The sequence below is a fragment of the Haliotis rufescens genome, unplaced genomic scaffold, assembly GCF_023055435.1.
Source record: "Haliotis rufescens isolate VD_foot unplaced genomic scaffold, xgHalRufe1.0.p SCAF_22, whole genome shotgun sequence".
NCBI classification, from domain to species: Eukaryota; Metazoa; Mollusca; class Gastropoda; order Lepetellida; family Haliotidae; genus Haliotis; species Haliotis rufescens.
The window spans coordinates 2,002,905-2,030,027 of NW_025963913.1; the positions used below are offsets into that span (position 1 = coordinate 2,002,905).

At 39.0% G+C, this 27,123-nt stretch overlaps 1 protein-coding gene and 1 long non-coding RNA gene across 2 annotated transcripts in view; both read right to left on the reverse strand.

The window, feature by feature from the left end:
* LOC124122006 (multiple epidermal growth factor-like domains protein 10) overlaps positions 1–27,123 on the reverse strand; it is a 173,190-nt gene that overhangs the window by 124,877 nt on the left and 21,190 nt on the right. The gene's annotated exons all lie outside the window — the stretch shown is intronic.
* On the reverse strand, positions 6,000–18,054 carry LOC125383206. Its single transcript, XR_007222698.1, has 3 exons — positions 17,977–18,054; positions 6,436–6,508; positions 6,000–6,101 (listed from the first exon to the last, which is right to left on the reverse strand). It is a non-coding gene; the product is annotated as an uncharacterized LOC125383206 (long non-coding RNA).

Sequence of the window (27,123 nt, forward strand, 5' to 3'; positions counted from 1 at the left end):
AATCAGATAATTACTAAGGGGATAAACGCTAAAGCACTCAGCTCTAAATTAATATAAGAAGTATTCCATCTCTAGTTCCGCAACCTCAAATTAATGAGACATAGTAGGTTTCTGTCTATTCTACCCTGACAAGAACGCTTTAAAATGGTACTTTTTTTTGGAAGGTGTATATACACATGAGTACATAGGTCAACTATCTTTCTAACATTCTGACATGGTGTCACGGGTAGTGGAAAACGAAACAATTAACTCATCGTTCACGATTAATTATATATATTCTTGACTCGTTCAAAATAAAACAAACGCGTTTCATTTTTTTTATAAAGAATTGACAAAATAACCCTCCATAGATAAAAATTATATTTTATTTCATCGCAACATGTTGTATATCTTGTACTGCTTAGAGTCAACTGTGTCGTTTCTTGGAAATTGTATCGCATGTTTTTGTGACACACTGGTTAGTGTATGTTTTACTTAATAGTGCGTATTCTGAAATAGATATTATCATGTTTGTTTAGCCGTTGTAAACAAGTACTTGTTCAGTGTTCAACCGAGTGAAAAATCCATCCGATGAATTTCTGATATTGAACATATATAGTTCTAATAAGTTGTCGGCAGCCATTGTTATATGCATCAATGTATGGGGACTTCCCGGAATGCCGGGAAATAATGTAACATTGATATACATGTATGTTTCGTGAGTGCTAGTATGGAAACTGGAATTTTTTTACTTCTGAAACTGTCAATAATAAATGAAAAAGAATATGTCTGTCCTTGTTATTTTCTATTTGAAATATGCATCATTGACACGATCTTCATGCTTGTAACAACAGTTGCATGGTACATCTACAATTACGTGCGGGTATAGCGGGAGTAAAACGATATATAAGCTATCGATTGTCGATGTAATCACAAGTAACGGGCTTGTTTGAAGAATCTTGTTTATTTTGGGGTGTCATTTCATTTTGACCAGTCAGAAAGAAGCATTCTTCTGTGTCATGGTAGCTCTGTCGTACTTTACTTCATTACTTCGGATAATACTCTCGAATTCAAATTCAAGAAGTAGCGTGTATTAGGTAGTCATATATATCATCATAATAATATTAAATATTGCATCATCGACATTTTGTAAATCAAGAGCATGGGAATGCTTAGGCACATAAGTAATGCGTTGGAAAGGTGGGCCAGGATATATTCTAACGCAAGAAGTGTACTCTAACAATCTGACACATGTATCTTAAATATCGAATCATACACACTGTCCATTTATAACATTGTATAGCGATTTTAACATGTTCACCTTGTCACACCTCTTGCCATAGAGTCTTTCGGCGATTGTTTTGTCGCTCTCATTCTTTATGTATTGATCAAAATTGGGACTTCTTGCGAGAATGTTTTTCTCCCCGATTTTGCAAAGATGTTATCAATGAGGAGGTCCAGCATTTTACGTATTGTTTCCTCAATAATACTTTTTTTACTTTTGTTTTCATTTTTGACACATTACGCTGAACTTCTGAAGATAGATATGTAACTACATCTTTGATCACCACGTTCCATGACAAATGCCCTATGGATCAAGAAATGACGTTTTTCAAACATTCCCAACATGTTTTCCAACAAAATTTCGCTGCATGTCAATTTCATATGAACTCCCTTTTCACCCAATGATAATTCAAATCATTGAACAAAGTATCTGCATTTAACATGTTGAAACTTAGACATAAAATTTGTCATTTTTCACATATACACTGAAAACTCATTCCTCACGTGTCTGACAATCAATGCCAGTTTTCCCGGGAGCACAGCCACCAAGACACTGTCCTGTGATCTTGTCACAGACTTTTGTTTTCTTAAGACACTGACACTGCTTATCACAATCGGTACCAAACCAGCCGTCACTGCAAACTAAATCGATGAAAGGTTACAGAAACCAATTTCAAAATCGATATAAACGCATCACAAAGTGAAACGAATATAAATATACTGTTACATATATATATATACAAAAATGAGGTAAATGTTCACTCGGTGTACATGTAATATATAATAAAATAATAAAGTCCACGTTAGTCCATCATCTTCTTTATATTAGTTTCATACATAGTACTTTCGCTGTCTCATGACAGCTCTTCAGTGTAACTGACAATGACATATAATGATGTCATACTTATGATGACGTCATAAATTACAACTGTGATGTCATAATGTATTTACACACTCCAGCGACGACACCAAGTAATTTAACAATTGTAGGGAGACATTTGAATTAAATATACAGTATTTGTAACAGTAAGTAACAGTGCAACATTAACGATTGAAATGACAAATCTATTAATACATTCTAGAGTTCAATTTGGGTTTCATCAACTGGATAAACATTTGTCTTTTTCCAGTCTCAGCTGCTTGTTACTTGTATACAATTTATAAAACGGAAAAATAGTAAATTTCCCGTTTCCGCAATCATCAATGTGTTTGCTGACACCTAAGCATCGAACATTAGGGTCTCTAATCTGCTGTTTGTGTACAGTGACTCTATCTTTTAATTCCATGCCGGTTTCACCGATGTAGTTTTCGCCGCATCCCGAACATCTCATAACATACACCACATCTTTGCTGCGGCAGTTCATGTCGGCTTTCACATTGAAACCCTTACCATTTGCAAAAAGGAAAGTAGTACCTTCACTTATGATGCTACACGTGCCGCATCTTGGTGTGTTACATCTACTTACACATGGTACACTCTCTGTACAAGAATATTTGGATGGACAAAGAATTTGCTTGAGATTTTTTGGTTGCCTGGTACTTTTTATAATTTTAAATGTATTCAGTCCTTGTTTCATTTTATCGCTTTATCTGTAGAATTGGGAGGTTGTCCCTTATGACTGGCATGATATCACAGTTATTAGGATTGAAGGTGGACACAAACGGTATAATTTGATCGCCCACAGATTTTTCATTAGGTTTCAGGAGAGTATGTCTTGGAATTTTTAACGACTTTTCTATTGCGTCATTTATGACGCGAAGCGGATATCCTAGCTTCCTGAGATACCCCATCAATTCTTTCAATCTAAAATCTCTTTTATCCGTTTCCGACACGATGGTACATACTCTCCGCGCAAGTGAATAAGGAATGTTAGTTCGTGTATGCCTGGGGTGACATGAACCGAATTGTAAGTATTGATGGGTGTCCGTTGGTTTGTAGTAGATATCTGTTTTCAATTTAGTATCTTCCTTAACTACAAGGACGTCCAGAAATGGAATTTCGCTCTCGCTAGACTCCATAGTAAAACTGATGGAGGGTGGAGCTTATTAATAATATCCAGAAAAATGTCTAAATTTTCACGAGTTGAGAGCCAAACTAAAAAGCAGTCGTCCAAGAATCGCTTCCAAGTTTTGCGCACATGTTTGGCAATGGATTCTGACATGGAATCGTGTACCTTCCTGTAAAGAATATCCTCTATATAACCCATCACAAGTGTAGCGTATGTTGGAGCGACTTTCGTGCCCATGGCCGTTCCCTTTCTTTTATGATATAATTTTCCGTTGAAACAGAAGGTATTATTTTCTAAGACTAATCTTAAAGATTCCACGATGAAACTTTAGAAAATTCAGTGTCGATAGCCTCAGGATGTTTTCTCAGCCAAAATTGAACTGCTTCCAATCCCTGATCATGGGGTATGTTGGTAAATAAACTGTTCACATCAAAGGTGGCTAGAGTCGCATCAATAGGTACGGCATCGGGCAGGTGGGAAAGAAAGTCTACATCGTCTCTTACAAAACTCGGTACATGCTTTGTTAATGGTTTTAAAATGATATCGACGAGATTGCTTAGGCGCTGAGTCGGGCTGTTCGGTCCTCCGACAATCGGCCTAAATGTCAAATCAGGACAGCTGGTAATTTCGATATACTCCGCATAAGTATGACATCATTATATGTCATTGTCAGCTACACTGAAGAGCTTTCATGAGAATCTCGAGCTTCTCTTCCACGCATAGATTGCAAATCCCTGAGTCTCTTTTGTTGGTGTTTGATTTCTTGATTATGTCCCATTTGATTTTGTAATTGGTTTTGTTTCTTTTTAACTTCCAAATGTGTTTGGAGAGTTCTGTCTCTTTTTCATATTTCTCAATTCTGAATGATTTTGTGTGGTTGTTATACCTTGTCTTGAAGGGACCGCTTGCTAACCCAATGTAGGTTACATCATTGGTATCTGTTAGGCCACGGTTACAACAGGCCATTACTGTTTAAATACACAATAAGGGCCCACAATGATAACTGGTCAAAATGTTAAGATTTTAGGATTGTGAATTTTTTATTTGGTATATATATTCTCACACCTGGTACAAACACCTGTGAGATGTCACTGACTTAATCTGCTGGATATCTATCATCATCAAATACAGACATGCTTTTGCTGTTTAGGAATAACTATCAACGTGAAAAAAACAACGCAAATCTCTACGCGTATATAATATCCTAAACTAACGTCAAAACCGATGGTATACCGCAAGTTACGCAATTATATGAATACTAGTAATCATCAGTTCAAATATGGAGTACTTACCGAATATTTGCACCTCACACAAAGTAAGGTATATATCGGACGCAGCTGGCACCCGTATAGTGACGTTGTTTCCTGCCAGCGGCTGACGGCAGGTGACGTTAGCTATAGGAGGAGGATGTTCAGTTGATGACCAGTTGTAGCACATCTGGCTACCCACAAGCACCTCCATTCCGTTATTTCTGCGGCTATCTGTACAGAATGAATGTGAAATGTGTAAAGTTTTAACTGTAGAGTTATGTGTGTTTATGGTGATTGATTTGGCGACCGACGTTGTTAGCTACATTCGCATATCCAGTTAATCACAGCGCGGAACAAGGGGCAAGTATTATATCGGTGTTGTTGTTTCTTCCCAAAACTGTTTGTTGGTTGACTTCAAATCAAATTAAGAATGAATTTTATTTTCCTATAATGGTTGGGGGACATATAAAGGAAGTGCTTATAACTTTGTTCACCTTCCCCAGTTCACTTAGGTTACTTAATCATGACGTCATGGTTTGATTATTCCTATAATAAGTGTCTGAAACAAACATACGCACTATAATTCATCCTTGTGCAATAATGACAAAGCATAACCCAGTCGGTTATAAAAACTGATTACAAACCGATTTCCCTTTTTCACAACTAAAACCGGTTCATACTTTAAATGAAGAATGTATCTTAACATTCATGAATGCTCCGTTCTTTGATCAGTTGGAGAAATATGTGTCTTACAAACATTTGTACCGCATTTAGAATTGTAAATGCATATTACTTTAAATTTTATGACATACTGTACACTTGCCTTGTACACAAACTGTATATGTGCACATTGTACTCACGATTCCTGCGTAGATAGAGTCTGATGTGTTGTATCCGGTCTGTGCTGGAGGTGTGCAGGTACACAGTCCAAGTATGGTGTTGATCTCCAGCGGCTGTATGTGTACAGGACAGTGGTTTATCATAGAGCGAATTGGCAGTTCTGCCATCTACTCCATAGTCTGCTGTGAAACTATGGCTCAGGTTATTTGTCCTCTTTGAACGTTCCATATATGTTGAACTCTGTGTGGAAGACCTTCTCAAGGCAACATTTTCTGTAAAATCAACAATCAGGGAAGTATCATTGATGGGATAAATGAGGTCAAACAAAGCTCGAGGTTATGGAAATATAAAAAATATTTCATTTCGAAATTAATTATTAATCCGAATGTATATTGCTTTCCTGTATACAGACACATTTCCACAAAAATACGAATATATATGGCCTGCTCTAAAGGGTTATTTACATCGTTTGTCATGGAAGAAGCATTTCGATGTTTTATACAAAACTGTGGTATCCTACATCGACCAGAGGTCGAGTTTCCTTTACAAATCAAACCAACATAGTATGTGTAAAGGTTTGTAAAACTGAAAACCTACTTATTGAAAATAACACACTCACGTTTCTGACAGTACGGACCAAACCACCCTTCCTGGCACCTGTCTGGATTGCCGGTCTGGCTACAGGGAGTGGAGGGGAACACGACGCAGGCAGTAGTAGTGTTACAGTGACAACCAGCATCTGTTCGATTGTGGACAGAAGAGAATACCTTCACTTTGCCTTTCATGACGGGTACGAGGAGAATGGTTTAATTTTATATGTTGTAACCATTTGAGAGTTACTTATGAACATATTATGAACCTTTTTTATGACGAATCATTTCAACTCCAAATGTGTTTATATCAAATCAGTATAAAACATGTTCATTCTTTATACTGTAATACTGAACGGTCAACCAACAGGGAGTGGAATACCTGTTGTTAAAGCTGTTTGTTATGAACTTTGATCGAGCTAAACAGTTGGATATATTATCCTGTAAAATCCATGTTAAAGTTACTTATGCACTTTTATATACCTATTACAACCGCAACAGAAAGCACTGTACACAACATGGCCAAGTAGCATCCCATCGTGGTTCAAGTGGGTACCTAAAAGACAGAACATAATAAGATGGCGCCGCATTGTTGCTAAACTAGTCATATTTTGTACATCAGTAACAGAATGCATATGTGACAGATGCAGAAATATTTGTTTTAACTACATTCATTTGATTGTACATACTGTCATGAAAATTTATCATCCAAAACTGGCTCCCATAGGAGATATCGCTTGGATTAGATCAAGCGTATCGCTACAATGCTTTGCAGACCATTGTGATGTCACTGGGTACCATGACGCCACAATCAAATGACATCACTCATGGCTCTGCTACTGAAGCTGTTAGCAATACTTATTACACTAAGGACACAGCTAATTACTGTCTACAAATTGAAAAAGTTGAAAGAATGTTGTTGGATGATAAATAAAATCTCACCCTCGTGTCTTTTGATATCAAATATATCAACACTCGCTGATAAAAGTGGCAAAAATCCTCGGTAAGCCTCGGAATGTTTCCACTTTTAGCAACTCGTGTTGATATATTTCATATCAAAAGACACTAGGGTGAGATTCTCTATATGTTCAATCCAGAGGTAAAAGATATCGGTGCACACATTTCCTAAACTTGCACAGTGTGTACACATCACTTTTCAGTTATTCTAGATACTTAATTGGCTGATTGTGAATCCTGACCTTTACAGGACTACTTTCGTTACATACGTTCATATTTCGATCACAAGAACATCGATTTTGTTAACGCTGGAAATGAAACAAAACAAATTTAAACAATCTAAAGTAATTGTAATTATTAATTTTATCACCAAACGCTGAAGCACTTCAGCAGAAAAAATATCTTTATATTTTAAATATGCGTGTATGCAGCTGGTTATCTATTTCGCTGAATGAACGTGTGCCAATTGTAACGACATCCGATGTGGGGCATGTAAAGCTGTACTGACGGTCGCCGTGAATGCCTACTGGAGCAGAGCTCTGCGTCCAGTAAACGTTTCGTGTTCATGTGCAATATTTTTAATAAACTTTAAACACAGAGTATAAGTCTGGATGTGACAACTGACAAATGTATTTTTGTATTGCAGGCATCATGGCCCAAAGTACAAAGCATTTACAGTGGGCTGATATACCTAATGCTGCACCAAAACACAAGTTTATTGACACATGTCATGTAAAGACACTTCCCGATAATCATATTGGTATTTTCCTTGTCAGATTTAAGGACACAGTGTTTAAATAAGTCAATTTTTGTTAATCACATAAGCTGCACAGATTTATCACTACTATGGTAGGTACAACAATAAAGTCACTGTGGTGCTGTTTGACTTATAATGGGGAACTCATAAGAAAACCTATACACCTCTTAAGGAAATCACTCTGCACCTTTCTAAAGCCTCCCTCTCCCTAAAAGTGAATACCAAGATTTCTGTAATATCTTTGTATCAAATATTGTTTGAACAGCATGGAAAGGTAAATTTTGATAACTGCTAAAATATCTATGAATAGGAATGCTTGCCTTTCCGGCTTGAATGGATAGGGTTTCACAAGCTCTTGAACACACTAATCTGGATGTGAAAATATTATCTAGATATTAATAATAATAATATAACTCCTCAATAAAACAACTTTTCTAACCTGTGTAAGTAGCCACTGTTTAAAAAAAACAATTATGTTAGATTTATTCATATTCACCTCAAGTCCCCATTTCAGACAGAAGACATTCAGAAAATCAAATTTCCTTTGTACACCAATTACTGAATCATATACCAGAGCCTCGACCGCGGTAAATAAAGTATCAAAGTTTCCTCCTGTTCCTCAAGCACCAATATGCCTCTTAATCCACTTCGCTTAAACTCCGAAACTATATGGATAATTCGTTTATGAAAAAACAAACCTGGACTCAACATGCATCCTTGACGGATTCCTGATGATGTGTCAAATATCTCAGTTCTACCATCCCACCTTTTTACACAAGCCCTAAATCTTAGAATACATATTCTCAAGAAAATTAAATATCTTCCCACAAATACCTTTCTTATGCAAAACACATAATAATTTTTGTCTTCATACTAAATCAAAAGCCTTACGAAAATCATTAAATGCAACAAAGAAACGTTGTTTCTGTTACTTTAAATACTTTGGGCAAAGGGACTGTAAGGTAAAATGTAATCTATTGTAGAATATTTATTCCAGACTCTAGCCTGCTATTCATGGATGAGCATATTTCCTTCCACCCAAGTTCTTATTCTACCCTCCAAAATAGATGTTTAAAACTTCCGCAAAGTATTAAACAGAGAGATACCACGGTAATTATTCGGGTCTTGTCTATTTCAATGTTAATACAATGGTAGAATTATTCATATATTCCAGCTGTCAGGAAAAAACTCCAGTGTCAAGGACAGCATTAAATAACATTTCAATATATAGTGATATCACAGTAGATTTGTTAATACTTTTTGGAGGGATACCATCTTAACCTGTGGATTTCGTACCTATCACGGCATTGGCAGCTTTCAAAATTTTAGGTTGGGTAATAGGGTCTGATAATAATCTTGAATTATTACAATCAACACATTCATCAAGTCCTAGATCATGATTTCTGATTGACATCAAAAGAAGATTGCTGAAAAACCCTTTCAGGATTTAAGAGCGTTTTAAATTAACCATACCAAACATCAAACGATATAGACAACTGGTTACCACTACAACGTAATACAGATTTAATTTTACGACAAACTATTTTACTATCCGTATCAGAAATACACGCTTTAAGATCTTCAATAATATTCTCCTTATATTGCTGCTGTTTAATAACACAAACTTTACGAAATCCCTTTTTACATGATTCCAAATAGCTCTTTAAATTACACTCTGAAATGTACATGTGTCTGAAGTTGATCAGATTTTCTTGGGATTCAACTATTAAATCCATCACAGCAACAGACTCAGAAGATCCAATGACATAATCAACCAAGCTTGTACAGTTTATTAGTATGAAAGACCCTGGATTACGGCCTTTAATATGCACTTACGAAAAGATACATAATTCTTGTAGGTACATTGCGAACTTGTTTGCTTCACTGTCCTGTGTTGCACTTGCTTCGCGTCTTTTTTATAGATGTCACCAAGTTGAAGTAGGTCACTACCAGACAATAAAGACTTCCTTACACCCAATCCGTGTCACCAGGGGGGCACGAGTGGCCCAGTCGTCTAAGGCGCCGCGATTCGCTGTGCAGAGTTGCGTCCCTTTGGCACGCCAGGAACCTATGATTGTGGGTTCGAATCCCGGTTCGCCCCGATTACGTTTCTAGGTTTGTCAGCACCATACCCGTGCTCGTGGGTGTCACCGAAGTGGTAAACGTCTGAGACCTGCGTCACTTTGGGCTTTCCTCCCACATTAAGCTGACACGCCGTGATATAACTGGAATAATGTTAAAAGCGGCGTTAAACCCAACTCACTCACTCACTCATTTCCTGTTTTGCATGTTACACCTTGTTTTTTTACCATTATGCGATTACCTCTCTTACATACCGAATTTGATCAACAATATCTTTTCACAGAAAATGAGCGCAGTGGCCTATTCAGGCCGGAACTACATGGAGGTCGAGTTGCATTCCGCTTGTGATAAATCGGCAAGTAGGAGCTGTCTGCCTCTCATTATTACAGTAAACCTTACAAACGTCAGGCATTTCAAGTTTTAAATGAAACTAAAATTGAACAACCAATAAAATGTCGGGAACGAGCAGGCCAAATAGGCATGTTATTAGCGATTGAAAATAGAAATGCACGTAATTTCTATTCAAATACCCATAAGTCCCATAAACTTTCCCAGATCACTATATGGCTGAAATATTGCCGATGTGACGTTTAATATTAACTCACTCACTCACCGTGTCACCAAATTGCATAAGTTCTATTTCAGACACATTTACAGATTCAATAACTGCTATGCGAGAGCCACATACCTACATGTATACCGTTATTATCACGAAAGCCGTACAGCGGGGATTTCTCGGGTGGATCGTAAACAAAACAATTGCCATCATGAACGGAGTCGTGTTGGAAGCAAACGGCGAGACATGAAAAAATACACAATTTTTCCAATCCTCATGTATTCTCATAAACCTGTGTGAGAAGCAGCGACGAATGTATACGGCAGCTTTCCCCGGGACAACGCCCCCTTCTCTGTAGAAATCTTGCCAGAGAGGCGAAACATGTTAAGTCAGGAATCAGGCTGTCGAGCAGTGCATTATCACTATGCATGGTTTCATTCAATCATATCACATCAAAACCAAGAAGATACTGAATAAACGAATGTCCTGTATGTTACTTGTACGATAAACTACATCGCATTGTCTTTGATACATCTTCGTTTTCAGCCAGTATAATCGCTGGCCATGCAGCGAGAAAGACAGTAAGGCTGGCGACGTATGACAGCTTTAGCGTGGTTTCTACTGGGCTAAATAAGACGAATAAACGAGCCGTAGATATCCATTGGAACAACCGATAAAGTGCCCGTGGAATTGTCCGACAGTATATATGTGTACTGGCAAGTCAGCCTTGACTGTGATGACATATTTAGCAGATACACACGGTGACCTCTAAATGTAATGTTAGAAGCAGACTGTCCGTTGCATGTGCACATCTGTTTCGTCTATTACGTACTTGTGCTCAGACAGGGTATTTGTTCATCGAGCGAAATTAATGCCGAATTACGATAAATTTATTCTGTTAAATAAGCAGTTATGAGGTTATAAGCCGGCACTGCATTGTTAAAACTCGAATACGACCATTCAATCAGACATCATATCAGTTTATCAGTTGGTAACATTTTCTGCAAATCGTTTTGCGATTGCTGAATCGCAGAATTCGCCTAGAACTGCCTCAGCCTTAGTTCCCCATTGGATTGATCCTACATGAAATATTCTTCACGAATACTGTTAATCATGATATTTATCACCACATTAATGCTAGTTCAGACGGCTGGTTAAAATATGTAATGAAATTAATGCAATTAGTCTTGGCTTTGAACTGTAAAAGCTAATTATATAATTAGCAAACGAAAACACCAAGATTGTAGACTTCCCGGGGAATTCCATGAAGTAGTATTGGCTGATGAAATATTCTTCACGAATACTGTAAATCATAAAAATTTGTCATCACATTAATGCTAGTGCAGACGGCCGGTCTAATGTATGTGTGAAACTAATGCAATTAGACCTGCCTTTGAACTGTAAAAGCTTATTACCAAACGAAAACACCAAGATTGTAGACTTTGAATTCCACGATGTAGTATTGGATGATGGGAGCTCGATTGAAAACTTTCATTTCCTATCTTCAAAACCGTCACTTCAACTGTTGATCTAACTTCTATGAAATTAAAAACATGAAAATTTATCCTCATCTTTCAGGTGATAAACATGACAATTGTCCCTCCACTGGAAGTGGTGACAAGTGTGTATTTTCTTTTGCTTGTGTTTAGTTTCCCAAGAAGATATAGTGCTGTACTTGATGTACTCGACTGTTTCCTGAATTGGTTGCACAATAGTGATAATGATATGTCAGTCTGCTAAAAAAATAATATGCTCAGAGATTTCTTCATTGATTGTACAGTGTAGAGGTCTGCTTCAGTTTAGGATTAGTAATATCATTTAAATTATGATATTACTTTCATTATTATATCTTTAGATTATTCCAAATAAAAGTTTGATAATTATTAACACTTAAATGAACCCATCCAAACTGACGTTCAGTTCTTACTATTTCTGTAGTTTACTATACTCTGTAGTTTACTGGTCTCGCCGAATAATATCGTAACAATGATTGCTTACTTTGAAGTTCTCTGGTTTCGCGGAAGAACATTCCAACAATGTTATTTTGTCGGTATCTACCGGCTCTCGGTCACATGTTTCCCCACTCATACTCTGTTACGCAAAGGAAAATAGTTCTTTGAATATATGCAACATAAACTGAAAATATGTCAACATCAACATAATTTTATTCTCTGAACAAATTGTTAACACTATTTGGGATTGAGCTTATCTTAAAAGTAGGTAACAGAAAAGTCAACAAAAATATAAACATGACAAGTTAATTTAAGGTACGGACGTTTACTACAATATCTGAAAAACTATTGGACCTACTCCAGTCAAAGTTGGTATGAGATTATTAAACAGTCATACATAACTGGATATTACATTTAAAGACAATCGGTGCATGAATAAAAAATCTGTCTATTTAGCTATCACTATATTTCATCAACAACCAGACCTGTTCGTCACGGGTGGGACGAGCATTCATTGTAACAGCCATCTGCATAATGCTACCCCCGCGTCACAGGGCCATATGACACAGTTGAACCAATCAACTCAACTCGAAAGGTTGCACGGGAATCACGCACGCACGAATACGGTGTTAGTATTAGATTTCATGATGTCTCAGCGCAAGCATCTTACTGCTGATGCGAAAGGTTTCGTTGCTAAAATATTTTAATACTTTAAGGCTGAAAGTGAAAGACGTTCGCCCTTCTTTGACATTTCAAAGTACATGAAAAGAACAATTCATGCGTTACAGCTTCCCAAACAAACCGTAGTTAAGATTTTGAACTCTCATAAGAACACATGCTCCCCTGCACATCCCTTAGGGGGCATCTCAAAACAGGATAGGAAATTAAAGTTAGATTCCTTTGATAAGAAAGTTGTCAGGGACGTGATTCGGCGGTTAACATGAGAAAATGAATTTATTTCAACACGAAAACTAAAACAAATTCTCCTTAAAGAGCATGGACCATTTGTAAACTCCTTTCCAAATTTGGATATCAGTACAAAAAGACGAAAGGGTCGAAACTAGCAATGTGTGAACGACAAGATATCATTCGTTTGCGTATCAATTATTTGCGCACTATTAAAATGAAACGAGAAGAAGGCTATGAGCCTGTCTATTTGGACGAAACCTGGGTTAACACGAATACGGTGTTAGCGTTGGGCGTCTCAAGCAGTTATTTAATAATATTTATCCAATTATTTTTGCATTCTTTTTTAGGTCAGTGTTATTGACTTAAATGTATCATTCCTTGCCACATTATTATATTTCATGCATCATGTTATCAGGTGAAATATATCATACATAATTATTCATTTAGACAAATCATTACTTTATGGTTTCGAAGAAAATATTTTAATATTTTCGTAGATGATTCGAGACTTTCAGGTGAAAGAGAATCAAATTCTGAGCCAAGAATTGCACAAAGTGGCCAAGATCCAATTACGACATGTACTACAAAGCACGAACCTGAAATTGGTAGACGATTCCTAGAAATTCTTTGACAAACAATTTTTTCTCTCACGAATCCCACGAAATACAAGAATGTTTGGGAATCAATGAAGATATATTTAAGATTCTTAACAAATGATTAAGAATATGTACGAATATGTGAGAATTCATATCCGTGGTAATTCGGGCTATTACATATTATATTATATGTATTGCACTATTCTTGGTCCCACGAAATGCCCTTGTCGTCAGATTCGGAGTCTGTGCTGTCACCTAAATGAACAACAACAGGCTGGACAGTATCTGGTCGGATACAGTCTTGTTTCCAATACTCTTCCTCAACTTTGATAACATCTGGACACAGTTTGCCCAACGTACATCTGTAATTTCTCCCATCCCTTTCAAGACAATCAGCTTGACGTCGGCAAGCTTGAAGGTCTTATTTTGCCGTATGACCATATTTTTCAAATCACCCCAGATTAGTTCGATGGGTTTCAAGTCAGTATGGTAAGGAGGAAGTCTAAGCACTACGTGACCGTGTTCTCTCAACATGTTGTCAATCAAATAAGAGGGCGGGGGTTTGTTCTGAAGAACCAGTTGGTAGTAGTCAGTTTTTTTTGGCTTTCGTGGGCCGTGCAATGCGGTTGTTGTCCAACCACTGATATATCTCACCTTTGGTGGAATTTGAGGTTGGACAACGGTTAATAGAATCTCGACAACTGTGATAGGGAGCATTGTCCATAACCACCAAGGATTTATCAGGCAGCGCTGCCCCTCAATATACGCAGTGAAAACCTGACTATTCATCTCGGTATGGTAGTCTCTGCCATCTGTAGATCTGGATCTGAACAGTAGATCACAACCAGGGAGGAAACCTCTGTCGGAGCCTGCATGGAGGACAATCAGGCGCTCCCCTTTACCAGGGGGGATCTTGTGCTGTGGCTCTCTGGTATATGGGTGAGACCATTGGTTAGCCGCTGTGTGGCAGGCGTTAACCCAGGTTTCGTCCAAATAGACAGGCTCATAGCCTTCTTCTCGTTTCATTTTAATAGTGCGCAAATAATTGATACGCAAACGAATGATATCTTGTCGTTCACACATTGCTAGTTTCGACCCTTTCGTCTTTTTGTACTGATATCCAAATTTGGAAAGGAGTTTACAAATGGTCCATGCTCTTTAAGGAGAATTTGTTTTAGTTTTCGTGTTGAAATAAATTCATTTTCTCATGTTAACCGCCGAATCACGTCCCTGACAACTTTCTTATCAAAGGAATCTAACTTTAATTTCCTATCCTGTTTTGAGATGCCCCCTAAGGGATGTGCAGGGGAGCATGTGTTCTTATGAGAGTTCAAAATCTTAACTACGGTTTGTTTGGGAAGCTGTAACGCATGAATTGTTCTTTTCATGTACTTTGAAATGTCAAAGAAGGGCGAACGTCTTTCACTTTCAGCCTTAAAGTATTAAAATATTTTAGCAACGAAACCTTTCGCATCAGCAGTAAGATGCTTGCGCTGAGACATCATGAAATCTAATACTAACACCGTATTCGTGCGTGCGTGATTCCCGTGCAACCTTTCGAGTTGAGTTGATTGGTTCAACTGTGTCATATGGCCCTGTGACGCAGGGGTAGCATTATGCAGATGGCTGTTACAATGAATGCTCGTCCCACCCGTGACGAACAGGTCTGGTTGTTAAAGAAATATAGTGATAGCTAAATAGACTGTTTAATAATCTCATACCAACTTTGACTGGTGTAGGTCCAATAGTTTTCAGATATTGTAGTAAACGTCGGTACCTTAAATTAACTTCCAGACTTTTATATATATGACGTCACGTGTGGAAGTATTGATACTTTATAAAATATCTAGGTACTTAGCAAACCTTTATTATGGGCAAGCTGTAAATGGGCCTAGTTGCCCGAACACCTTTAAAATTTATTCTAATCAATCATCGACTTCACATAAGTTTGTAAAGAGGTGCATTTCGCGTCGAACGGGAGCATGAGTATGAAATTTATCCTTACTGCTGTTGAAAATGAAGTTTATGGAACAGTTATGGAAAATACTCTGAGGCATGTACCCTCCCATGGCACTTGCAAATTGGGAATATCACTGATTTGTGAAGGTTTTGCTTGTGTTTGGATAATCGCAAACCAATTCGGACGATGTGCAATGGACTGGTGAGGATTGAACGGAGTGCTCTTAAACTTGTATATTTTGTGTTAATTTTCATTGTCAGGGTGTTTTATATTTGGAGTTTGGGATTTGTCGTTTATGCTGTAATACTTTGCTTAGCTGGGGCTTTTTATCACCTGAGATGGACCTATATGCTAACACTTAGTCAATGAAAACATGTCTTTAAAAATTTATTTTTTTCTTCGAAGGAACCTTTCCTCTTCAGCTGTTTTCAAATGTGGAATCAAGCAAACTAGACTTGGTTAGTTTGATCAAGACTTGCCTAGGCAAGAGGAAGGGAGTTTATGGAGATTATTTCTAACATTGGCATTATCAATACAATTTTGTCTGTAGGATATTACAACATGCACAAATTTAAATTTAGTTTCTTTTAATAAATTTGTATCATTAAATCTGTATTATTTTGAAATAGTTACAGAGGATAGATAAATGATAAAATGTATAACCCCTATGCTTATAAGTAAGCTTTCGTTGTATTCAATGTATTTTTTTTCCAATGCTTCTGTAAATGATGCGTGTGCTGGCCCAGCTAGAGCCATCTTGTAACAATAATCACCAGCTGTCAATGACCCACTGCCTGACGGGATCGTGGAAATCCTTCCTGCTGAGTTCACATAAAACCAGCCTGCTCACATTTGAGCAAATGTGTTCACCCTGTTCCCCATAGTATATGGTAATAAATAAAATAAACCTCGGGCAAACTGAAAATCATTTCACTCGTTACATAAATTTGATATTAAATAAAAGTGAGAGTATTGCTGACAGGGTCGTTGTCGGCACGGGCACTACATATATGTTTACTAGGTACTTTTTGGTATCAAATGCTCCCTTTAAAAAATCCATTCGGTAGTATGCTAAACTGGTTCCTTGGATTTGAAGAATATGGACTCGCCCTTCCTTTGGGTACTGTTGTGTATTCTGTATTCTGATTTTGGTTAGGGTACATTTCTGTACACCGAAAAGTACATAGAGTACATATCTGAAATACCCATGCCGACAACTATCCCTTCAACTGTAATATCCAAAAACTACTACCCAAAGAAATATTGGGACGAGTGTTGGGAAACTTCAAACTTCAAAATATCGCCAAGTAATATGTGACATACGTTGTGGGGATGACTTTCGAATAACGAAAGCCATTGATGTTAGCTTTTTCACTGCGACAAACTTTGAGTATTTTTTTTCTATTTTAATATTTTTCATATGCTCGTTTTCTCGTAATTATTCGTAAAAGAATATATTCTTCCATCAACTTTGCGCGTTTCCTCAGAAATCACACATAGTAGCTAGAGCCATGGAACTTGTGTAAGTGCATTGCACCTTTCATATTCCCAAAACCTCTCAACAACGACAACCTTGTGTTCATTTACAGGTTTTCTTTAAGTGGCCAGTTTGCAAAATCTGCAAAGTTTCATTAATGTCTGATAAGTATTATTTCATGGTGATAACCCTAAATGTAAAAATAAAAAGTATCTGTCACTTCAACATTTAATGTAACAAGGGTTAACCCGCGAAGTCTATGACGAGCCTTTTACGATTTCAAGCAGGCAAGAATGAAAATGTTCATTCAAAACCTATTTAAATAAAAGCGACAAAACCCTTTCTTTAATCATAAGCAAGATATGCAAAAGGCAATGTCCAGTGTACGATTTCGGCTACGCCATAAGCATGTGTTTTGAATCACTATCAAATCGTGGTGATACTAGATGCTCTCGAAAAGGTGACTGTGTGTTTCCCGAACCAACAGTTACCAATGACAGCGATCTCACAAGCAGCTATATATATAGAGATAAACACCGTGTTTACACGTTTATGTTCTAGTTAGTTGAAACCTGTCGAAACCTGTCACGAAAACGAACATTACATGGCAAAACGATGGTCACAGGCGACCCCGTTGTATATTTGTCACCGCTACTTTGCGTTTTACGCCCATTGGAATCTGTTTTACAGGAAAATCGAGACTGTTTTTTCTCTGGTGTTGACGTTTTACATTACACTGAAAGATTTGCATTTGTCAAGGAAGGTAATTAGCACTCACCTGTAAGACTATCTTTAAAACTTTACCACATATCAAAGACCAGTTTATAAAGGACGGCTTACCCCTCCTAGATGTTTCTCTGTTGGAATAGTGCGCAGTTAAACAAAATTGAAACTGACAACAAGGAAGGAGTATGCAGCATCCCGACACCCTTCAACCGGATGCGAACTATCAACACACAGTTACATATCATACATCATCTTATTATTACATTTAAAATAAATGTACATGTAGAGTGGTGTATGTGTGTATGTGCTTTCACTCTCAAGTGCTGATTCAATCCCGAGCACAAATGTTAAACATAGTTTACCTGCTATATACACTGTAACCTGCCTAATCTTATTGTGCTGTTATATTCATGCCGAATGTGTTTTATATCCAACCATGTGTTGTGTATATCACAGCACTGTCTGCCAGACACCTACAGATCCGTGGACAGCATTGTTCTCTCTGTTGATTGTGTGGTGTACATCACAGCACAGCCTGCAAGACACCTACAGATCCGTGGACAGCATTGTTCTCTCTGTTGATTGTGTTGTGTATATCACAGCACAGCCTGCAAGACACCTACAGATCCGTGGACAGCATTGTTCTCTCTGTTGATTGTGTGGTGTACAGCACAGCCTGCAAGACACCTACAGATCCGTGGACAGCATTGTTCTCTCTGTTGATTGTGTTGTGTATATCACAGCACAGCCTGCCAGACACCTGCAGATCCGTGGACAGCATTGTTCTCTCTGTTGATTGTGTGGTGTATATCACTGCACAGCCTGCCACACACCTACAGATCCGTGGACAGTATTGTTCTCTCTGTTGATTGTGTAATGTATATCACTGCACAGCCTGCCATACACCTACAGATCCGTGTACAACATTGTTCACTCTGCTGATTGTGTGATGTATATCACTGCACAGCCTGCCATACACCTACAGATCCGTGGACAACATTGTTCTCTCTGTTGATTGTGTGATGTATATCACTGCACATCCTGCCAGACACCTACAGATCCGTGGACAGCATTGTTCTCTCTGTTGATTGTGTGGTGTATATCACACCACTGTCTGCCAGACACCTACAGATCCGTGGACAGCATTGTTCTCTCTGTTGATTGTGTTGTGTATATCACAGCACAGCCTGCCAGACACCTGCAGATCCGTGGACAGCATTGTTCTCTCTGTTGATTGTGTGGTGTATATCACTGCACAGCCTGCCACACACCTACAGATCCGTGGACAGTATTGTTCTCTCTGTTGATTGTGTGATGTATATCACTGCACAGCCTGCCATACACCTACAGATCCGTGGACAACATTGTTCTCTCTGTTGATTGTGTGATGTATATCACTGCACAGCCTTCCAGACACCTACAGATCCGTGGACAGCATTGTTCTCTCTGTTGATTGTGTGGTGTATATCACACCACTGTCTGCAAGACACCTACAGATCCGTGGACAGCATTGTTCTCTCTGTTGATTGTGTGGTGTATATCACAGCACAGCCTGCCAGACAACTACAGATCCGTGGACAGCATTGTTCTCTCTGTTGATTGTGTGGTGTACATCACAGCACAGCCTGGAGTGGAGAAACCTGTTATGTACACAAAAGGGTAGTAAAGACAATTATCGGCGAAGTCAGTAACATAAACAAAAGGGTGAAGCCAGTAATATAAACAACAGGATTATGGCTGATTGGGATCTTTGATGAGTTTATGGTACGCCGGGTGTATGTTATAGCCTTGGTCAAGGTTGGAGTCTTTTGATGTTGATGGGTTCTTGAAGTTTTCTGATTTTGAAGTCTTCATGGAGACGGGGCAATCTCAATCATAAACCGACTCAACAACCTTGAGAACAAGTACATCCACTACTATCCTTACTTAGTACTCCAACTTCTAAATGCCTATCAAAGAAGTTCTACAACACAGCTTTTCGCAGCTATTTCTCTCAACATTTGAAAGCAAAAACAAATTTCAAAAAACTTTATTGACTGGATGCTTAAATAATTATTAAATGTAACACTGTTCATGTATGAGATATAACGCTAAATTATATACACAACGGTTCAGAGGATGACAGCAGAGGATGTCCCATGATAATTTAATGGCAATATGACTCGCTCGTGTCACAGCCCTCGTCGTCGGAATTGCTTGTGTCACTGCTGATGGTCACAGCTATTGGTGGGACTGTTGTTTGCTGAAGTTCATCACGTGACCAGTACCTTGACTCTGTCTCGTTGACGACTTTGGTAACGCAACGCTGACATGTCTCCACTGTTTTCCCCCGATCACGGGATTCCTAGCTTTTCAACATCCCGCAATTGAAACGTTGTGTTAACGTTCAATTGTCCAGTTTCACATTTGACGATACCCCATATCAACTCTATTGGTGTCAGATCGCACTGGTAAGAGGGGAGTCGTAAGACGGCGTGACATTGACATTTGATGTAATTGTTACCCATATACACGGGCTCAGGTTTGTCAGATTTGATGAATTCATAGAGTTGTGTTTCTGTAGCCCTGGAAGGAAAGATTATATTCATCCATTGCAGCCACGTCATCATATCTCCTTTAAGGCTATTAGACGTCGGGGCCTTGCTGTTTGGGTCCTGCATACTGCGATATGCCAGACTCCTTACAGTCCCCACTTGGTACCCACTGACTGCTGGCTGTGTGAGAGACATTTACCCACGTCTCATCTAGGAAAACAGGCTCATATCCTTCTTCACGTTTCTACTTGATTGTTCGAAGATAATGATTTCGGCGACGAAGGATGTCAGATCGGTAACCTAACGCAACCCTACTTTCACCACTTATCCCGTCCCGTCATTTTTCGACTTGTTAAATAGGAGACATACCAAGGGCTTTAGTAATTAGGAGACATACCAAGAGCTTTAGAAGCTCATTTTAAGTTTTTATTAATGGCAAAAAATGGCTTTCTTCTTTCTGCGTGGTCGGCGGCCTATGCCGCACTCGCCTCCCTGTCATGTCCTAGACGTGTTCAGTGGGGGAAGGGAAGGGGCTGGGCTCATTGCTGGCCATAGCATTCTATAGACATTGTTCAATCTGCTGGAGGTGAGTATGGACGATTCATGCATGATGAGCACGGATGTTGTCTTCCTGAAAGACGAACGATCGACCCACAAGCCTTGCAAACGGGACAACGAAGGGTGTCAGTTCGTTGTCCCGATACTTCTTTGCAGTGACCCTTCCTTGTACAATATGGAGTAGGGTTCGCTCAGTCATAGTGATGCCACTCAAAATCATAACCGATCCACCGCCAAATCTGTCATGAGGTCTCAGGCTGACATTGGCTTGACGTTCATTTCGACGTAGCCAGACACGACCACGCCTGTCAAGGAAGGGCAAAGTGAATCGGGAGAAGGTGAAAACATGACACATGATCAGCGACGATGACAGCAGTTGTGTACACCATTGACGTATGTTGGCAATATGACGATTTGCAAGGGGCGGAACAACACTGGCCCTCGAGCATGGAGAAGAGCTGCACGACTTCTCGTCTAACCCGTGATCCGGAACTCGTACTCCAGCTGTTCGATTCGCCGTTTAAGCTCGATTTCGTTGAGCCTGGTTTCGGATCAGTCGATCCTTTTCTCTTTTCGTTGACCTGTGACGCCCTGAACGAGGTCGATCGTCAACATTGTTTGGTGCCTTGTCTGCTGACCACAAACCGTGAAACATTGAACGTATTGGCTACTGCACAAACACTGAATGGAATCAAAGGGAAGAGAATATATGGATGTCAACTTCTTTATTATGAGGAACACAACGTTTCGGAGTATATGCTTACTCCTTCATCAGGAGGATCCTTTTCACCTGATGAAGGAGTAAGCATATACTCCTAAATGTTGTGTTTCTCCTAATAAAGAAGTTGACATCCATATATTCTCTTCCTTATGTGTATCCCTTCTAAATGCCTTTCAAAGAACTGAATTGAATCAGGTTAATAACAGCTGTGTGATAAGCAGAATCAATAACATTGACATAAATAATGGTTCACAGAGATTAATCGACCTTCTTTGAAAGTGTCAGAATCAGAAATGAGACTTTGCACACGTGTGTGCCGCTTCTGTGTAAGGCACGTGAAAAACTACAGGCTGTATTTTGGTGAGTTTTACAGACATAAATGTTCTTGCATATATTAGGATGTTTGTCATCAACATTAATCTTTTTTCTCTTATACTTGGTATCAATATGTATATTTCATGATTCCGTACACATATGAAATACTGAATACTGGGTGGTGAGGTGCTGACCTTTGACTAAGCAAAGTAAATATTTTTTTCTATAAAACCACTTTTGTCTTTTCCTTTCTGACGCATAAATTATTCCGTCATCACATGGATTGCATCGGCATTTAACTATCATATTATCTACTTTTAGTCAGGTTAAAATTTGGCGCCACTGTAGTTTTATGCGTTTTGATAGGAATAAAGGAATCATAAATGACATAAATGACACCTTATTGATCACATGCAATGGATATTCCATAATATGAGACCGTTTCCGTGGTCTAGTGGTAGAGCGTCTGCCAGGAGAGCGGAAGGTCGGGGGTTCGATCCTCGGCCGCGTCATACCAAAATGACGTTAAAAGATGGTACTCCTTGTTTCTCTGCCTGGCGCTCTGTTGTCACTGTCCGACTGACTAAGCACTGACCTTATGATGCAATAAGTTAATCGCACAATCAAGGAAAATGTGTTCAGAGACCCTGTGTGACGATTGAATTTATGACTAACATTATATGATAAAGAGGTTACAACGTTTGTGAGTTTGGGGATGATAAATATCCTGTATTGGGAAAACACATAATCACCCGTGAAGATCCGGGGTAGAATAGGTCTCCAGCAACCCATGCTTTCCGTAAAAGGCGACTATGGACCAGACAAAGGAGTGACTGAAAGCATGAGCATCGATCTACGCCGTCGTGGCATGATGCGGGAAAACAGCAGGAGGCCACGTCCGTGAGGATCTGGGCTAGACTAGTCTCTCGCAACCCATACTTGTAGCGAGGCGACTAACTTGGTTGATGCATGTCATCGTATCCCAATGGCCTAGATCGATGCTCATGATGTCAATCACAGGATTGTCTGGTCCAGACTTGATTATTTACAGACCGCCGTCACATAGCTGGAATATTGCTGAGTGCGGCGTTTAACAACAAACAACCAAATAGACATAATATATGTATTTAGCTCGCCAAGGCTCGTTTATTACAATGTTAATATTCATAATACATTACGCTTAAGAAACAATCAAACGTTCAAAAGACATGATACAAGCCAACTGATAACACGCTCGCGTGATAACCTCCAAATAGGTATTATTTTGGGGGACCAGTACTGACGACTGATTTCCACGGAATTCCAACTAGGACGACGATCATCAATTGCAGTAACTGCACATTCAGAAACCGCTAATCACATCGACCTGCAGTGTGTATCCATTTAAACGTTTCTGAGAAAGACGGATCTTTTAGAACATAACGGAACAGAGATGGCAACATGCAGACCTCTTGATTTGACTGATAATAGAATGGTACAACTTCGACATAAAAAACAGGATGGTCGTGTTATCACAATTATTCAGGCGCGGTGTCACTTCCTTGATGATATAGAGATTGAGCTTGACAACTGGGAAGAACTATACGCCTCCAATATCCGGTGCACACGTCAGTAACCTCCCTGCATTATCATCACATAACGACATGTATCGCGTTTGTACAAACAAAAAATAGTCTGGAAGTTAATTTAAGGTACCGACGTTTACTTCAATATCTGAAAAACTATTGGACTTACTCCAGTCAAAGTTGGTATAAGATTATTAAACAGTCATACATAACTGGATATTACATTTAAAGACAATCGGTGCATGAATAAAAAATCTGTCTATTTAGCTATCACTATATTTCTTTAACAACCAGACCTGTTCGTCACGGGTAAAAATTTATATAGGGATTCCACTGAGGCTTCTACCGACATACTTATTATTAGTACACTAAGCTGCAAAAGAAAGTATAGGTTGGCAATTTGTAATTTTCCTAAAAACAGCGATAACTAGTGGAAAGTGGGTGTTGGAAATATGACTGCCCAGGAACAGGTACCAAACACCTCACCCGACGGCGCTACCTTTGACGGCGCTCGTGCGGTGACAAAAAAAATAGTGAAACAGGTTTCCCGCCTATGGCATAAACTACCACGCGCATTTTAGCTGTATAAATGCGTTCGTCTGCGGGGTATAACCACACGTGATGAAAGCACACAAAAGAAATGCCACGACTGTCACAGGAGCACAGAGAGAGAGAGAGAGAGAGCCATCGGTATGGCCGAAAAGGGGGCAACACAGGTCCAAATTGCCATAAGGTTTGGTTGTACACCACAGTAGCCAGGCTGATTCAACGGTAGACAGACAGGGAGGACACAGGACAGGCCAAGAACCGGACGACCCCGAGTAACAACACCCCTGGAAAACGGTCAGATACGGCTCATTCACCTGCGAAACAGATTCGTAACGGCGACGGTGACGGCAGCAACAGCGTTGGGACATCCCATTAGCCAATGTTCAGTACTGTGACGACTTCGTGCTGCTGGAATCCGAGCGTATCGTCCTTTCCGAGGAATGGTACTGACTGCTCAACATCGACGCCTGAGACTGAGGCAGGTACGACGAATTGAAATTTCTAACCCCACCATTGTTTACCTTGAGCTTACATTACCTGTATTTGCACAATTTCATTCAAACTGTGGTTGATCAATCATTTGTTACCCCTCCCTAGATTATATTATAATTCACAACACAACCTCTGCTGATATTACTTGTCCTCAGAACCATCGAGGATCTATAGGAGGAGCTGATGACACAGGGCATCATCATCCATAATCCACAGATCAAATTGTCCGACCATGAAGCAGAGTACAGCTATCTGAGGACAACTGTACGTGAGGCGGAAGTCGATGAGTGAGTGAGTAAATGTTGCTTTAAACCGCATCAGCAATATTCCAGCTATTCGCGGCTTCTCTCAATGACGCCTGACGGCTTGTCACGGTATAAACACGTTTTCAGAAACTTGCATATGTTAGTAATGTCTTCTCTTGGGTCACTTGAGAGTTGCAGAGTTTGCTGTTGTCTGAAGGTATACCCAGACACATGATGTCTGGAATTAGGCACAGTTTGGTGTGAAAAAACAATAGCCCTGATGCTTCACGCCGTGTATGTGTGTGTGGTGCGTATGTGACGTGGAATTGGCAGTTTCTTACACACTAGTGGTTATGATTGGCTACTCCATGGTGATGAATTGAGGTCAGAGTATGACGAACTACTTTCCTGGTTGTAATTTATTGATAAGTTACTCGTGCTTCAGTCAATTTCTATGTCGACACCTGTTTTGGTTTTACAGTGTTTAATAATTCCTGATGTTGTCTAGTTTTCTTTATCATCATCTCTTTCGTGGACTAAATGTGTCTCCAGAAGAAAGTGAATGTTACCAGTTTATTGTGAATTTTGTAAACTCAATCGATGAATGTCTGTTTGAATCTGTGAATGACATGTGTGACCTTGATAGTGTATGCTTTCCAAAAACGTAAATGCAAAGGTGATATGGAAAAGGTTTATTTCAATTATTTTTCAGAAACTGTGTTAGGTTGTAACATTTTTACCAACAAAATGCTCTTTTATGTTAATGGACAGGATTCGGCGTGTCAAAACGCATTGTTTTGAATTGTGTAATGCAGAACTGTTTGCAATATCCACGTGCAATTTGGGGGAATCGTGTACAGTGATACAAATGTAACTTTGAAACGTAAATTCTCCCTACCTAACACGTAGGGACGTTTCACCAGCCTCTGTAATCGCGAATTAAAAGTTCCGTGTTTGCAAAATCGTAAAAAATATATACAAAAATAGCAAAATATATTTCATGTAAAATAATCATACATTTGAGATATGATTTTATACATTATCTACTTCAAAATAAATATTCTTGAAATCTACGAGACTGTTGTTTGAATCGAAAGAATACTCGCTGTTCAAGTAACAAAAATGGCGCTTTGCGAAACAAACAGTCTCGATTGACGAGTTAAATGAGAAATGTACAGTTCATAACGAAACATTTTCAAGAGAATAACAAACGACAAGAAGCGATATCAACTCCCATAACTCATTATTTTAGTAACTATGGAACTCGCGTAAATAGGAAGTCAACAGTTTGTGTACGGAGCAGACACTAACGATAAAGGGAGATAAGTTTCGGGGAGGTAACTCTTGTGAGACAATAGTTCCGTCAAAGTGTTAAATAAAAGTGTCAAAGTGAAATATCAAGTGTTATGTTCACTGCAATGAAAATATCGCAATTCTCAACTTCAGAAAACTTTTTTCTCAATGATGCATGTAATAATAATACCACTTTACCTTATTATATGATTCTTATAAACTCATAATACATGGTTATCTGTTGGTGCAATATTTCTTAGATACCCATGCAAATTCATCTGATTGATCCTTCAAGGCAAGAGTTCCTTAACCTTACCCCACTAACTTTTTGCAATCGCTTTATCCCGGGCTTGTAAGGCTCAGTGTCTTTTATTATTTTCTACTTGCCACACATGAAGGAGCCCACAGTACAGTTAGCACAGGTATTGGACACTACTCTCAGTACACAATCATGGAGCCACTGCAGAGTGAAGTTCAAGCTGAAGGGTAAGTATAGGTATTATATTTCGAATTTAATTTCGAGTTTATCACTCATATGTAAATGGTGTTTTGACGAAACATGATGATTGAAAGGTCCTATTTATAGATTAACTGTGCATGCCGGAGAGAGTGTTGCAAAGAACAGATCTACAGTATTGCTGTGAATGAGAGAGAGGCAGAGCGGCGAGAGAAAGATAGAATCACAGGGAGCACAACGTATATGCATGGCAGCAAAGGGAGACAGAGTCGGAGGAATTCAGAGAAAGGTGGATAATGTTCTGATAGTATTTCATCCCTTACAGCATCTGTGGAGTCATGGCACGACCGGGAACTACATCGGTCTACCCAGTGAAGATCCTTCATGTTGTCAGAGGCAGCTTCCCTGACAAAACAGCTGGTGCATACAATGATCAGTATGATGGATCGAGATCGTCATTGAGTAATGTA